This window comes from Nerophis ophidion, linkage group LG07, assembly GCF_033978795.1.
Source record: "Nerophis ophidion isolate RoL-2023_Sa linkage group LG07, RoL_Noph_v1.0, whole genome shotgun sequence".
NCBI classification, from domain to species: domain Eukaryota; kingdom Metazoa; phylum Chordata; class Actinopteri; order Syngnathiformes; family Syngnathidae; genus Nerophis; species Nerophis ophidion.
Window position 1 is genome coordinate 34618184 of NC_084617.1, and position 17509 is coordinate 34635692.

General features: G+C 41.0%; 1 protein-coding gene across 4 annotated transcripts in view; it reads left to right on the forward strand.

Moving 5' to 3' along the window:
• Positions 1-17509, forward strand: part of disp3 (dispatched RND transporter family member 3) — an 84410-nt gene that overhangs the window by 10486 nt on the left and 56415 nt on the right. For all 4 annotated transcript variants that reach the window (XM_061906073.1, XM_061906074.1, XM_061906075.1 and 1 more), the window contains one exon: positions 6516-6590. The gene's annotated coding sequence lies outside the window, so the exon portion shown is untranslated. The remainder of the gene's footprint in view (positions 1-6515; positions 6591-17509) is intronic.

Below are 17509 nucleotides of genomic sequence, written 5' to 3' on the forward strand. Positions count from 1 at the left end.
AGTTAAAGGCAAAATATTACTGTTAGCCAGCAGTGGAAGATTAGTTAGCCGATGTTTTAAGTTCATAGAGTGCATGGTGACAATGTAATGTTCGTTTGAAAACACAGCCATAATTATTTAAAATCTGACTTTTAGAAATGAATAATTATTAGCGTTATTTGCTAATTTTCAAAAATAAGTTACTTCCGGTTTGACGCTGAAAGCGTAACTTCGCAGTAAAAGCATTTCCTTACTTCCTGTTTAAAGTGAAGAATGTACTTTCACAACGGAAGTGCCTTAGTGCGATAATAGTTCAGGACACTAGCTGTAAAATGCAAGTGAACTCGATGTGACACCATGTGGACATTTGATGCTGTTTCTTAAGTTAGAACACAGCTGATGTAATGGAAATGTACTTTTGTTTTATTGTAAAAAGAGGAATGTTGGACAACCACAGAAGTGGTGTTCTATCGGGTTCAGGTCAGGACTCTGTGTAGGCCAGTCAAGTTCATCCACACCAGACTCTGTCATCCATGTCTTTATGGACCTTGCTTTGTGCACTGGTGCACAGTCATGTTGGAAGTGGAAGGGGCCCGTTTCAAAATGTTATCACAAGGTTGGCAGCAGGGAATTTTCCAAAATGTTTTACCAACTACTGAAAAACAACCCCACATCATAATTCCTTCTCCACCAAATGTCACACTCGGGACAATGCAGTCTGAAATGTAGCGTTCTCCTGGCAACCTCCAAACCCAGACTGATCCATCAGATTGCCAGATGGAAAAGCGTGATTCATCACTCCAGAGAAGGCGTCTCCAAGGCTCTAGAGTCCAGTGGCGACGTGTTTTACACCACTGCATCCCACAATTTGCATTAGACTTGGTGATGTATGGCTTAGGTGCATCTGCTCGGTCATGGAAACCTATTTCATGAAGCTCTGTGTACTGAACGTGGGCTAATTGGAAGGTGACATGAAGTTTGGAACTCTGTAGCAACTGACTGTGCAGAAAGTCTTTGCCATATGCTGACCTCTCTGTCAGTTTGCGTGGCCTACTCCTTGGTGGCTGAGTTGCTGTTGTTCCCAAACTCTTCCATTTTCCTATAATAATGCCGACAGTTGACTTCGGATAATTTAGGAGCGAGGAAATTTTACGACTGGATTTGTTGCATCCTATGACACTTCCACGCTGGAAATCACTGGGAGCGGCCCATTCTTTCACAAATGTTTGTACACCTGTGGCCGGGCCAAATGATTAGGACACAGGATTCTCATCATTTAGATGGCTGGCCAAATACTTTTAGCAATATAGTGTATATAATGGCATGGGTTGATAATATTTAACTCAATTAATAAAACATTAAATGAAAAAAACGCAATAACTTTGCAAATTTGAACCAAATTGCTGTAGAATGCTAATTACTGTACATTGTTTTGCATGTCTGAGAGAACATTTTAGTCCATCCAACAAAAGAAGTACACTATAGAAGTTGGATGCGATTGAAAAAAGGTTTGATTTTCCGCAGTTCCATGAAAAAGGTTTGTTTTGGTTTTACTTAAGCTGTGTGAATTTTCTCCAATCCTGCTTATTTTATAATGGTGAATGCATGTTATTAATGTGGAATTTTATTTATCTGTTACATTCATGGATAGATGTTGCCTGGCACATGATGCTAAGTTAGTACACAAAGATGCAACAGGGACCAAAGATGATGGATAAATATTCAGTGACCTTGTCAGCCAGGCCAATGTGGTTCTTACAGTCTTCTCAAAGACAGTGAAAATTGTAAATTCATCAATGACATGATTCATGTAAGTGATGTATTTTGTATTATTTAACACAAATCGGATTTAAGCAGAAAAATTAATCTGGACTTTGTTTCATCTGACCACAGAACTTTCCTCCAGAAGGTCTATTATTTGTTCGTGTGGTGTCAGATGAAACAAAAATAGAGCCGTTTGGCTACAATCAATCAATCAATCAATCAATGTTTACTTATATAGCCCTAAATCACTAGTGTCTCAAAGGGCTGCACAAACCAATACCCAGTAATATGTTTGGAAGAGAAACGGTGAGGCCTTTAATCCCAGGAACACCAGGCCTACCATCAAGCATGGTGGTGGTAGTATTATGCTCTGGGCCTGTTTTGCTGCCAATGGAACCGGCGCTTTAAATGAGACAATGAAAAAGGAAGATTACCTCCAAATTCTTCAGGACAACCTAAAATCATCAGCCTGTAGGTTGGGTCTTTGGCACAGTTGGGTGTTCCAACAGGACAATGACCCCAGAAACACCTCAAAAGTGGTGAAGGTATGGCTGAATCAGGTTAGAATGAAGGTTTTAGAATGGCCTTCCAAAAGTCCTGACTTAAACGTGTGGACAATGCTGAAGAAACAAGTCCACGTCAAAAAACCTTGACATAGAGAGTTAAAGTACAAACCCTGTTTCCATATGAGTTGGGAAATTGTCCATCCATCCATCCATTTTCTACCGCTTGTCCCTTACGGGGTCGCGGGGGGGCCGACGCCTATCTCAGCTACAATCGGGCGGAAGGCGGGGTACACCCTGGACAAATATATGTAAATACAAACAGAATACAATGATTTGCAAATCCTTTTCAGCCCATATTCAATTGAATGCACTACAAAGACAAGATATTTGATGTTCAAACTTATAAACTTTATTTTTTCTGCAAATAATAATTAACTTAGAATTTCATGGCTGCAACACCTGCCAAAGTAGTTGGAAAAGGGCATGTTCACCACTGTGTTACATCACCTTTTCTTTTAACAACACTCAATAAACGTTAGGGAACTGAGGAGAAACTAATTGTTGAAGCTTTGAAAGTGGAATTCTTTCCCATTCTTGTTTTATGTAGAGCTTCAATTGTTCAACAGTCCGGGGTCTCCGCTGTCATATTTTACGCTTCATAATGCGCCACACATTTTCAATGGGAGACTGGTCTGGACTGCAGGCGGGCAAGGAAAGTACCTGCACTCTTTTACTACGAAACCACGCTGTTGTAACACGTGGCTTGGCATTGTCTTTCTGAAATAAACAGGGGCGTTCATGATAACGTTGCTTGGATGACAACATATGTGGCTCCAAAACCTGTATGGACCATTCAGCATTAATGGTGCCTTCACAGATGTGTAAGTTACCCATGCCTTGGGCACTAATGCACCCCCATACCATCACAGATGCTGGCTTTTGAACTTTGCGCCTACAACAATCCAAATGGTTATTTTCCTCTTTGTTCCGGAGGACATCACGTCCACAGTTTCCAAATATAATTTGGAATGTAGACTCGTCAGACCACAGAACACTTTTCCACTTTGTATCAGTCCATCATAGATGAGCTTGGGCTCAGCGAAGCCAGCGGTGTTCCTTGGTATTGTTGATAAATGGGTTTTGCTTTGCATAGTAGAGTTTTAACTTGCACTTACAGATGTAGCGACCAACTGTAGTTACTGACAGTGGTTTTATGAAGTGTTCCTGAGCCCATGTGGTGATATCCTTTACACACTGATGTCGGTTTTTGATGCAATACCGCCTGAGGGATCAACGGTCCGTAATATCATCGCTTACGTGCAGTGATTTCTCCAGATTCTCTGAACCTTTTGAGGATTTTATGGACCATAGATGGTAAAATCTCTAAATTCCTTTCAATAGTTTGTTGAGAAATGTCGTTTTAAAACTGTTCGGCAATTTGCTTACAAATTGGTGACCCTCACCCTATCCTTGTTTGTGAATTACTTAGCATTTCATGGAAGCTGCTTTTATACCCAATCATGGCACCCACCTGTTCCCAATTAGCCTGTTCCAAATAAGTGTTTGATGAGCATTTCTCAACTTTATCAGTATTTATTGCCACCTTTCCCAACTTCTTTGTCACGTGTTGCTGGCATCAAATTCTAAACTTAATGATTATTTGCAAAAAAAAAAAAAAGGTTTATCAGTTTTAACATCAAATATGTTGTCTTTGTAGCATATTCAACTGAATATGGGTTGAAAATGATTTGCAAATCATTGTATTCCGTTTATATTTACATCTAACACAATTTCCCAACTCATATGGAAACAGGGTTGGTATTATGATTGTATTTTGCATGTCCATCAAACTACTACACTTTATTAAACCATCTTAGTGCCTATGCCTCAAACTACTACACTTTGAAAGTCATTAGTTTTGTTACTTTTTGTATTTTTTGCAATTGAAAAACAAAGTTATGTAATCATGTTGAGTTGAAATGACCTGAAGTAGAATTTTTGCTTCAGGCTAAAATATTTTTCAAAGAGTGATTTATTTAAAGTGAAACTATAGATTTTAAAACAGTTTTATTAAACCCTGGACAAGTCACCACCTCATCACTGCAGGTAGACAACATTCACACACTAGGGACCATTTAGTGTTGCCAATGAACTTATGCCCAGGTGTGTGCCTTCGGAGGTGGGAGGGGCCTATCCCCAGGTGCGTGCCATTGGAGTTGGGAGGGGCCTATCCCCAAGTGCATGTCTTTGGAGGTGGGAGGGGCCTATCCCCAGGTGCGTGCCTTTGGAGGCGGGAGGGGCCTAACCCCAGGTGCGTGCCTTTTGAGGTGGGAGGGGCCTATCCCCAGGTGCATGTCTTTGGAGGTGGGAGGGACCTATTCCCAGGTGCATGCCTTCGGAGGTGGGAGGGGCCTATCCCCAGGTGCGTGCCTTTGGAGGTGGGAGGGGCCTATCCCCAGGTGCGTGCCTTTGGACGTGGGAAGGGCCTATCTCCAGGTGCATGTCTTTGAAGGTGGGAGGGACCTATACCCAGGTGCGTGCCTTTGGAGGTGGGAGGGGCCTATCCCCGGGTGCGTGCCTTTGGAGGTGGGAGGGGCCTATCCCCAAGTGCGTGCCTTTGGAGGTGCGAGGGGCCTATCTCCAGGTGCATGTCTTTGGAGGTGGGAGGGGCCTATCTCCAGGTGCATGTTTTTGGAGGTGGGAGGGGCTTATCCCCAGGTGCGTGCCTTTGGAGGTGGGAGGGGCCTATGCCCAGGTGCGTGCCTTCGGACGTGGGAAGGGCCTATCTCCAGGTGCATGTCTAAGGAGGTGGGAGGGGCCTATCTCCAGGTGCATGTCTTTGAAGGTGGGAGGGACCTATACCCAGGTGCGTGCCTTTGGAGGTGGGAGGGGCCTATCCCCAGGTGCGTGCCTTTGGAGGTGGGAGGGGCCTATCCCCAGGTGCGTGCCTTTGGAGGTGCGAGGGGCCTATCTCCAGGTGCATGTCTTTGGAGGTGGGAGGGGCCTATCTCCAGGTGCATGTTTTTGGAGGTGGGAGGGGCTTATCTCCAGGTGCGTGCCTTTGGAGGTGGGAGGGGCCTTTCCCCAGGTGCGTGCCTTCGGATGTGGGAGGGGCCTAACCCCAGGTGCGTGCCTTTAGAGATGGGAGGGGCCTATCTCCAGATGCATGTCTTTGGAGGTGGGAGGGGCCTATCTCCAGGTGCATGTCTTTGGAGGTGGGAGGGGCCTATCTCCAGGTGCATGTCTTTGGAGGTGGGAGGGAACCCACGCAGTCACAGGGTGAACATGCAAACTCCACACAGAAAGATCCTGAGCTCGGGATTGAACTCAGGACCTCCGTATTGTGAGGCACATGCACTAGCCCCTGTTCCATCGTGTTGTCATATAGTTTGGGAGATATTACTGATTATTATTATCCATCCATCCATCCATTTTCTACCGCTTATGCCCTTCGGGGTCGCGGGGGGCACTGGTGCCTATCTCAGCTACAATCAGGCGGAAGGCAGGGTACACCCTGGACAAGTCCCCACCTCATCGCATGATTATTATTACTATTATTATTATTATGCCAAAGCAAGAAACCTACTACACTTTGAAAGGGATTATTTTGGTTACTTTTTGTATTTTTTTTCCAATTGAAAAATGCAAAAAATGTTGACCCTATAAAGAGTGGAAATGACCTAGAGTACAATTTGTACTTCAGGTGGAAGTATCTCTAAAAGAGTGATTTATTTAAAGTGAAACATTTATTACCACAGTTTTTGAAGGGTCATAGGTTACTTTCAAAGGACATCTCAAGGGTTAACGCTGCATGTAAAAAGTCAGCATCAAGCTGATGAATATTGTGTCAAATCTTCAGCCAATCACGTTGCCGTAAGCAGACCGGAGCGTACCAAGTGAGGGAGGATGCATGTGAGAGGGGACAGGGGGCCATCTTGGCAAAGCTTCACGCTTCAGCACAAATGCATGATGGTTTGGATCTTTAACATCTTCACCATCTTTACCATGTTTACCATCTGTGTGGGCATGGACTATGTCCAGCTGTGGTAGCGTCCTCCTCCTTTCTTCTCCTCCTACCCTCCACTGGTGAGCAGACAAAGCCAGAGAGAGAGAGAGAGAGTGGGAAGAAATGTCTGACTCTGTCGCCAAGACAACGGGCTAAAGAGGAGAGAGAGGAGCACAAAAGAGGAGGAAAACCTGTCTTTGTCTAGTGCTGAGACTCCCTGACTGAGTGGGACTTGATACTATTGATATCTGTCATTCTAGATGTCATTGTGGACCCAGAAGGCCTGAGTGGGCTGACCCCCTCCGTATCGCACCTGGTATCCTCCATAGCCTCAGGTAAGACCCTCCCTCACTTTGATCTTGTGTGGCTGAAGGCCATGAAGGGACTTGGACAAATGGCGACAAAAAAGCCTCCTAAAGTGTTGATGCTTTTTTGTGGAGTTGTCTCATCGATGCTGTTGTAATAGGATGTACCTGCACTTTGTCGTACAGGTGTGTCCAGAGAGGGACTTGGGGGCCATTTGCCGCCCACAGCTCATTTTTAACGGCCCAAATCCAAAATATTGTTTAAAAAAAAAAAAGTGGAACAAAAGAGCAAAAAATTGAAATGTGACGAGAAAAAGTTGTGACTCAAATACTGTAACTTTCTTTTTTTTTCGTTGCCCTTGCTCAAAAAACAATAATGAATCAAAATCAATGTTATGAATTATTGACCTTTTTTTTCCCATTATTACTTATTTTTAACACTTCATGAGTCAGGCCTTTTTTTGAAGAATTTTAGTGGGATTTTATTTTTTTAATTATTAAATTGTCATTGTTAAAAAAAAATGGATTAAGATCACTGTTGTTATGAATTATTGACCTAATCAAGGTTCCAATGTCTTCACCTCAGCTATTCTACTTTGAAATATTTTGGGAAGAAAATATTGTATTTTTTTGTGTGTTTGCTATGTAAAAAACTAAGTTTTCTTGGGGGTTAAGAGGGCGTAAAACAGACAAAAAACATCCATCTCTCTATTTTGTACCGCTTGTCCCTTTCCTTAAAATTACAACAACAAAAAAACTTATAATAGAAACATACATCCGAAGTTGATCTAGAACTTAAATGTTGAAAGTTAAACCCATTTTTTATTATTACTTAATTTTAACTCTTAATTAATCAGGCCATCCATCCATCCATCTTCTTCCGCTTATCCGAGGTCGGGTCGCGGGGGCAGCAGCCTAAGCAGGGAAGCCCATACTTCCCTCTCCCCAGCCACTTCGTCTAGCTCTTCCCGGGGGATCCCGAGGCGTTCCCAGGCCAGCCGGGAGACATAGTCTTCCCAACGTGTCCTGGGTCTTCCCCGTGGCCTCCTACCGGTTGGACTTGCCCTAAACACCTCCCTCGGGAGGCGTTCGGGTGGCATCCTGACCAGATGCCCGAACCACCTCATCTGGCTCCTCTCGATGTGGAGGAGCAGCGGCTTTACTTTGAGTTCCTCCCGGATGGCAGAGCTTCTCCCCCTATCTCTAAGGGAGAGCCCCGCCACACAGCGGAGGAAACTCATTTCGGCCGCTTGTACCCGTGATCTTATCCTTTCGGTCATTACCCAAAGCTAATGACCATAGGTGAGGATGGGAACGTAGATCGACCGGTAAATTGAGAGATTTGCCTTCCGGCTCAGCTCCTTCTTCACCACAACAGATCGGTACAACGTCCGCATTACCGAAGACGCCGCACCGATCCGCCTGTCGATCTCACGATCCACTCTTCCCCCACTCGTGAACAAGACTCCTAGGTACTTGAACTCCTGCACTTGGGGCAGGGTCTCCTCCCCAACCCGGAGATGGCACTCCACCCTTTTCCGGGAGAGAACCATGGACTCGGACTTGGAGGTGCTGATTCTCATTCCGGCCGCTTCACACTCGGCTGCGAACCGATCCAGTGAGAGCTGAAGATCCCGGCCAGATGAAGCCAACAGGACCACATCGTCTGCAAAAAGCAGAGACCCAATCCCGCGGCCACCAAACCGGAACCCCTCAATGCCTTGACTGCGCCTAGAAATTCTGTCCATAAAAGTTATGAACAGAATCGGTGACAAAGGGCAACCTTGGCGGAGTCCAACCCTCACTGGAAACGTGTCCGACTTACTGCCAGCAATGCGGACCAAGCTCTGACACTGATCGTACAGGGATCGGACTGCCATAATAAGACAGTCCGATACCCCATACTCTCTGAGCACTCCCCACAGGACTTCTCGAGGGACACGGTCGAATGCCTTCTCCAAGTCCACAAAGCACATGTAGACTGGTTGGGCAAACTCCCATGCACCCTCAAGAACCCTGCCGAGAGTATAGAGCTGGTCCACAGTTCCACGACCAGAACGAAAACCACACTGTTCCTCCTGAATCCGAGGTTCGACTATCCGGCGTAGCCTCCTCTCCAGTACACCTGAATAAACCTTACCGGGAAGGCTGAGGAGTGTGATCCCACGATAGTTGGAACACACCCTCCGGTCCCCCTTCTTAAAGAGAGGGACCACCACCCCTGTCTGCCAATCCAGAGGTACCGCCCCCGATGCCCACGCGATGCTGCAGAGTCTTGTCAACCAAGACAGCCCCACAGCAATTGCCACCCCAGCCCGTCACCTCTCACTGCCGGCCACGCCAGAGTGAAAGAGAGTCCAGCCCCTTTCAAGAGAAGTGGTTCCAGAGCCCTTGCTGTGCGTTGAAGTGAGTCCGACTACATCCAGCCGGAATTTCTCTACTTCGCGCACTAGCTCAGGCTCCTTTCCCCCCAGTGAGGTGACGTTCCACGTCCCAAGAGCGAGCTTATGTAGCCGAGGATCGGACCGCCAAGTGCCCTGCCTTCGGCTGCCGCCCAGCTCACAATGCACCCGACCTCTATGGCCCCTGCTATGGGTGGTGAGCCCATTGGAGGGGGGACCCACGTTGCCTCTTCGGGCTGTGCCCGGCCGGGCCCCATGGGTACAGGCCCGGCCACCAGGCGCTCGCCATCGTGCCCCACCTCCGGGCCTGGCTCCAGAGGGGGGCCCCGGTGACCCGCGTCCGGGCGAGGGAAATCTGGGTCCTTTGTTTTTACTTTTCATAGAGGTTTTTGAGCTGCTCTTTGTCTGGTCCCTCACCTAGGACCAGTTTGCCTTGGGAGACCCTACCAGGGGGCTTAAAGCCCCCGGACAACATAGCTCCTAGGATCATTGGGACCCGCAAACTCCTCTACCACGGTAAGGTGGCAGCTCAGAGAGGAGTAATTAATCAGGCCCTTTTTTGGAAACCCTTTTGTGTGTGTGTTTTTTATTTTTTTATTTTTTTTATTTTTTTATTAAATTGTCATTGTTAAAAATTGATTAAAATCACTGCTGAAATTACTTCACATCAAAAATTCCACTTTGAAATTTTTTGAGGGGGAAAATATTGCCTATTTTTAGTTTTTGCCAATAATTAGACAAAATTGGGCAGAAAGGGGTATAAAACAAACAGTTATCATGGAAGCACACATCTGAAGATGATATAGAACTTAAGTGTTGAATTTTTATTTTTTTTATTATGACTTATTTTTAACCCCTATATAAGTCAGGCCCTTTTTTGGAAAAATTTTTGTGGGTTTTTTTTGTTTTGTTTTTAATTAAATTGTCATTGTAAAAAAAATGGATTAAGATCACTGCTATTATGAACTATTGACCTAATCAAGGTTCCAATGACTTCACCTCAAATATTCTACTTTATAATATTAAGGAGAGAAATTATTGCATATTGTGTGCGTTTACCATGTAAAAAACACAGTTTTCTTGGGGGTAAAGAGGGCGTGAAATAAACAAAAAATATCCATCCCATCCATTTTGTACCGCTTTTCCCTTTCCTTAAAAATACAAAAAAAAACTTATAATGGAAGCAAACATCCAAAGTTGATTTAGAACTTAAATTTGATTATTTTAATTAAATTGTCATTGTTAAAAATTGATTAAAATCACTGCTCAAATTACTTCACATCAAAAATGTCACCTTTAAATTTTTTGGGGAGGGGAAGGAAACATTTCTTATTTTTTGTTTTTGGCAATAAAAAAACAAAGTTGGGCAAAAAAGGGCATAAAACATAAAAAGTTATCATGGAGGCATACATCTGAAAGTTATATAAAACTTAAGTGTTGAACTTTTTTTTTAATGATGACTTATTTTTAACACTTAATCAGGCCCTGCGATGACGTGGCGACTTGTCCAGGGTGTACGCTGCCTTTCGCCCGAATGCAGCTGAAATAGGCTCCAGCGACCCCCCGCGATCCCGAATGGGACAAGCGATAAAAAATGGATGGATGGAATGACTCAGGCCCTTTTTTGGAAAAATTTTAGTGGGATTTTTTTTTTTGTATCATTAAATTGTCATTGCTAAAAAAAATTATGAATTATTGACCGAATCAAGGTTCCAATGACTTCACCTCAAATATTCTACTTTGAAATATTAAGGGGAGAAAATATTGTATATTATGTGTGTTTGCCATGTAAAAAACAAAGTTTTCTTGGGGTTAAAGAGGGCATAAAACAAAAAAAAATTCCATCCCATCCATTTTGTAATGCTTGTCCCTTTCCGTAAAAACAAAAATAAAACTTATAATGGAAGCATACATCTGAAGTTGATCTAGAACTTAAATGTTGAAAGTTAGACACTTTTTTTATTATGACTTATTTTTAACACTTCATGAGTCAGGCCCTTTTTTGGAAGAATTTTTGTGGGATTTTTTTTATTTCATTAAATTGTCATTGTTAAAAATTGGTTAAGATCACTGATGTTAAAAATTATTGACCTAATCAAAGAGCAAATGGCTTCAAAAATTCCACTTAGAAAATTTTGGGGGGGACAAATATTGCTTATTTTATGTTTTTGCCGATAAAAAAACAAAGTTGGGCAAAATGGGCATAAAACATAAAAAGTTATCATGGTACCACACATCTGAAGATGATATAGAACTTAAGGGTAGAACTTTTTTTTTTAAATTATGACTTATTTTTAACACTTCATGAGTCAGGCTTTTTTGGGAATCATTTTAGTGGGATTTTTTTAAATATTTATTAAATTGTCATTGTTAAAAAAATGGATTAAGATCACTGCTGTTATGAATTATTGACCTAATCATGGCTCTAATGGTTTCAAAAATTCCACTTTAAAAATTTGGGCGCGAGAAATATTGCTTAAATATGCAGACATATGCAGTAACATATTGTGTCATCCATCTACCTATTGTTTATCTACATTATGAGGGACAAACTGTAAAAATGGATTATTGATGTACTTGTTCATTTACTGTTAATATCTGCTTATTTTCTGTTTTAACATGTTCTATCTACACTTCTGTTAAAATGTAATAATCACTTATTATTCTCTTCTTTGATACTTGACATTAGTTTTGGATGATACCACACATTTAGGTATCGATTCGATACCAAGGAGTTACAGGATCATAAATTGGTCATATTTAAAGTCCTCATGTGTCCAGGGAAGTATTTACTGACTTTATAAACATAATATAAATTAAAAAAATGTTTTGAATATATTGATGTAATCATAGTTGTATTGACAAGATACACTATTGTACTTAATATCAATACAGTGGATTTGTGTTTGCATCTGGACTAGATGTTCCTCTGAGGGACTTTAAGCTGCTGGTCACCCCCAAGTTCTTTTGATGACACATAAGCTGATTTTAGATAAATCCCAGACAGAATAGGTATTTTGACATTTTATTCCAAAGCTTTGGAGAGACCAATCTATGAACAACACATTCTAATTGCATCGCCCAAGTTGATCTGAAAACCCTACGTAAGTCTTGCCTTTTTCCATACCCCACTATCCCCCCTCCCCTTCCCCTTTAGAGCGAATCCACATATCTATTCTCCTTCTAAGCCTGGGACAAGAAAAGATAACAAGGGTGTTATGGCTACTCGTCACATTCCAAGCTCAAGGTTAACACATGCACACCACTTAGCTGTTTTCAAATATGACTATGGAAGAAAAGAAATAACTCTTGAATATGGATATATGTAGATATCTTTTTCCGTCAAGATCCACCTATGGTGTTTGTTTACATTGTGACGCCGGTGAGCTATTGTATCCTCCTACGGTGTGTACTGAAGCATGTTTAGCTATTCCTCGGTATGGTACCGATTATGAATCATTAGTATGCCAGTACGGTACAATCTTACACTCTGCATAGTCCTTGAATGGTGTGCTGCATGGTGTCATACCTCATGTAGATGAGGCAGTCATCACATTTCCAAGCACGTCCGTGATGGTGAGACGATGCCAGTGTGTGTGATCACTCATCCATATCTCATCTCTTCTATTTCATCAGGCTATACCTGTATTTCTCACTGATGTTTCCTCTCATTATGCTGATGATGAGGCCGCTGCCATCACAGCAGTGATAGCACACTCATATATCTGCAGTCATGACCATGGATGCATGGATGGGTGGTTAAAAGGAATACCAATCTTTCAATAACTCACAATTTCCTCTGATTCACATTCTTGAAGATTTGTGTTAGAGTCTTCCTTTAAACTGATGCTGGCACTATATTATTTATGTCAACGATAAAAAGGTGAGATTTGTGCTTAGATATCACTTTGAAATCAACTCTTTGAAAATCCATGCTTAATCATTTTGAAACCATCGAGCAAATAAGAATCACAATTGGGATGTGAATTTAGGTCTGACACTCCTAAAAGATAGTTATATAAATATATAAATACTATTAGTACAAACCCCATTTCCATATCCATCCATCCATCTTCTACCGCTTATTCCCTTTTGGGGTCGCGGGGGGCGCTGGCGCCTATCTCAGCTACAATCGGGCGGTTGGGAAATTGTGTAAGATGTAAATATAAACGGAATACAATGATTTGCAAATCAGTTTCAACCCATATTCAGTTGAATATGCTACAAAGACAACATATTTGATGTTCAAACTGATAAACTTTTTTTTTTGTGCAAATAATCATTAACTTTAGAATTTGATGCCAGCAGTTGAAGAAAGTTAGGAAAGGTGGCAATAAATACTGATAAAGTTGAGAAATTCTCATCAAACATTTATTTGGAACATCCCACAGGTGTGCAGGCTAATTGGGAACAGGTGGGTGCCATGATTGGGTATAAAAGCAGCTTCCATGAAATGCTAAGTCATTCACAAACAAGGATGGGGCGAGGGTCACTGTGGAGAGACAGCCGACAGGCTGACAGCGGGCTGAGAGGAGCGGTCCTGACCAAGATGGAGGCCAGGAGGCGGGGCATGCGGCGGAGAGGAGAGGCGTGACGCACGCGGAGCGGCACGGCAGCGGCAATCCGAGTCAGGTGTGTACAACACACACCTGCTCACAATCCCTCCATCTGCGGCTGCAGCATAAAAGGGGTGAGGGAGGAGCGATCGTGGCAGAAGACGGAGGAGGAACTGCAGCACACGACGACGACAAAAGCGACGAGAGCGACCTGACAAAAGATGAGCCTCCGCGGAAGACGCAGCACCCGGCCACCAAAAGGCGTGCCAAGACGAGCAGCGAAGAAGGTCGCGCTAGAAAGTGGCGCGACCGACTGGGACACGACGCAGTTTATTGAAATAATAAACTAGTGTCAACCTTGCTACGAGGTGTCTTGCATCCATGGTCCTTGCAACCCACACGAGGATGGCAGGAAGTCCGTCACAGTGGCGCCTAGTGGAGCAGAACCATCAGAAGCGGAGGGCGATGACGTCATATGGGCGCTCGTCGCAAACTACACCACACTGTTTGAACAAAAACGGCAGCAAAACCAGATGCTGCTAGCGATGATTGAGAACACGGTAGAAGAAGCCAAGAAAGCCGGCGCCGAGGCCATCTACCTGGAAGGCGGGGCTGGAGAGGCGGCAGTGGCGGCGATAAACCAGCAGGGCGAGCTGTCGGCCAAAGATAAAGAAGAGAAAGTGCCTGGAGAAATGCAGGACAAGGAGGAAGAAGAAGTTTATGATAAATACATTTGTTTGTTGTCATCCAAGCAACGTTATCATGGATGCCCCTGCTTATTTCAGCAAGACAATGCCAAGCCACATGTTACAACAGCGTGATTTCGTAGTAAAAGAGTGCGGGTACTTTCCTGGCCCGCCTGCAGTCCAGACCTGTCTCCCATCGAAAATGTGTGGCGCATTATGAAGGGTAAAATACAACAGCAGAGACCCCGGACTGAAGCTCTACATAAAACAAGAATGGGAAAGAATTTCACTTTCAAAGCTTCAACAATTAGTTTCCTCAGTTCCCAAACGTTTATTGAGTGTTGTTAAAAGAAAAGGCGATGTAACGCAGTGGTGAACATGCCCTTTCCCAACTACTTTGGCACATGTTGCAGCCATGAAATTTTAAGTTAATTATTATTTGCAAAAAAAAAAAAGTTTTTGAGTTTGAACATCAAATATCTTGTCTTTGTAGTGCATTCAATTGAATATGGGTTGAAAAGGATTTGGAAATCATTGTATTCCGTTTATATTTACATCTAACACAATTTCCCAACTCATATGGAAACCGGGTTTGTACAAAATATACATTATATACAAATGAAAACACAATTATTTCTATAAATTAGGGAACTGAAATATTCAATCCCAATTAATTGCATTTTGTCCGTAGTTAACTAATAAATCATTCTGATGAATCCCAAATAGAAGTCTTTTTATATGTTTCCTTTTTTTAAATTAAAAAAAATATTTAGGCTCCAGCACCCCCCGCAACCTTGAAGAGGACAAGCTGTAGAAAATGGATGGATTGGTGGACTTAGAATCTTTAATAAAGATGTTTTTTTTATCAGTGCTGTCAAACAATTTAAAAATGTAAACACAATTCATTGCATTTGTCCGTAGTTAAATCATACTTAATCACAACTAATCCCAAATAGATTTTTTGTTGTCTTTTTTTTTTCTATTGAAAAAAGAAAAGAAAAAGAAAGTATTTTTTACATTTAATAAAGTGTATTTGATTAAAATGTACATCCAACATGGGACTGGACAATTCAGATGTAATTCAGACGATTCCGGCCCTCTTAATAGGTAAATAGTTAGATTAAAAAATGTGTGTATAGTATTACAAAAACATACTTTACATACAAATTAAAACATATATTTTTTGTATAAATCAGTGCTGGCAAACATTTGAAATATTTAATCATGATTAATTGCATTGTCCATAGCTAATTCATAATTGATCACGATTAATCCCAAATTTGTCTTTTTTTAAATATAAATAAAGAAAGACAATTTTTTTTATCTTTCTTAAAGTGTATTTTATTTAAATGTGCATCCAACATGGGACAGGACAATTCACATGTGAATCTATGTTTTTCCGGCACAGAAATATGATTATTTCAAAAATGTACATTACTTACGAATTAAGGCACAATTATTTCTATAAATTAGGGCTGCTAAACAACTAAAATATTCAATCATAATTAATTGAATTTTGTCCATAGTTAACTAGTAAATAAATTTGATTCATCTAAAATAGAAGTCTTTAAATCTAATTACTTTTTTTTATGAATAAAGTATTTTAAATCGTTAATAAACATTTTTTTTATTAGTGCTGTCAAATGATGTAAATGTAATCACAATTCATTGCATTTGTCCATACTTAAATCATAATTAATTACAGTTAATCCCTAATAGAGTTTTTTTGTTGTTGTTTTTTTCTATTAAAAAAGGTATTATTTATCTTTTTTAAAGTGTATTAGATTAAAATGTAAATCCAACATGGGACTGTACAATTCGGATGTGAATCCATTTTTTTCCCAGTACGCTTATACAATAGCTATACAACGACAATATTAATATTACAAAAATATACATTATATACAAATTAAAACAAAAATATTTGTATAACTTAAGGCTGTTAAGCAACTTAAATATTCAATCACAATTAATTGCATTTTGCTCATAGCCAACTAATAATTAATTCAGACTGATCTCAAATATAATTATTTTTATTTATTTATTTATTTTAATAAAAAAAGGTATTTAGGATCTTCAATAAAGATTTTTTTTTTATTAGTACTGTCAAACGTTTTAAAAATGTAATCACAGTTATTTGCATTTGTCCATAGTTAAATCATACTTAAAAACATATGTCCATATTTTTATTAGAAAAAGGGAAAAAAAGTGTTTTTTTATCTTTAAGAAAGGGTACCCGATTAAAATGTACATCCAACATGGGACTGGACAATTCGGATGTGAATCGACAAATAGTTAGATATAAAACAAAAAAGTTAATCTTACAAAAATATACATTACCTACGAATTAAAACATGTTTTTTTTTTTTCAAATTAGGGCTGTCAAACTATTGAAATTAATTGCATTGTCCATAGTTAACTCATAATTAATCACAATTCATCCCAAATAGAAGCCTTTTTTTAATAAAAAACCAAAAAAAAAACGTTTTTTTCTCTTCATTAAGTGTACCTTGTTAAAATGGAGGATTTGATTGATGCAATTTATTGTTTAGTCAACTAAAAAGGTTGAAATGCGTGTCATGGAGGTAGTGTAGTGACTTCCCTTTTGCAGCAGACATCATAAGTTCTCTTCTCTCCCATAATAAGTGTGGTTAACTTATTTTTACACCTGCATGGCATGTTAAAACCTTGCTAAGCAACAATAAGTTCATATCGGCTTCAGTTTAGTCACGGTTTGTGTGGAGCTGGAGCCTATCCCAGCTGACTTTTACCACGCACAGAGATTTGAACCAAAATAAAAGTCTTTATCATCCTAAATGGAACTACAAAAGCAGTGAAGTTGTCACGTTGTGTAAATGGTAAATAAAAAGAGAATACAATGATTTGAAAATCATTTTCAATGTATATTCAATTGAATAGACTGCAAAGACAAGATTGTTCATGTTCACACTGAGAAACTTTGTTGTTTTTTGCATATATTAGCTCATTTGGAATTTGATGCTTGCAACATGTTTCAAAAAAGCTGGCACAAGTGGCAAAAAAGACTGAGAAAGTTGAGGAATGCTCATCAAAGACTTGTTTGGAACATCCCACAGGTGAACAGGCTAATTAGGAACAGGTGGATGCCATGATTGGGTACAAAACAGCTTCCATAAAATGCTCGGTCTTTCACAAACAAGAATGGGGCGAGGGTCACCACTTTGTCAACAAGTGCCTGAGCAAATTGTTTAAGAACAACATTTCTCAAGCAGCTATTGCAAGGAATTGAGGGATTTTACCATCTGTGGTCCGTAATATCATCAAAA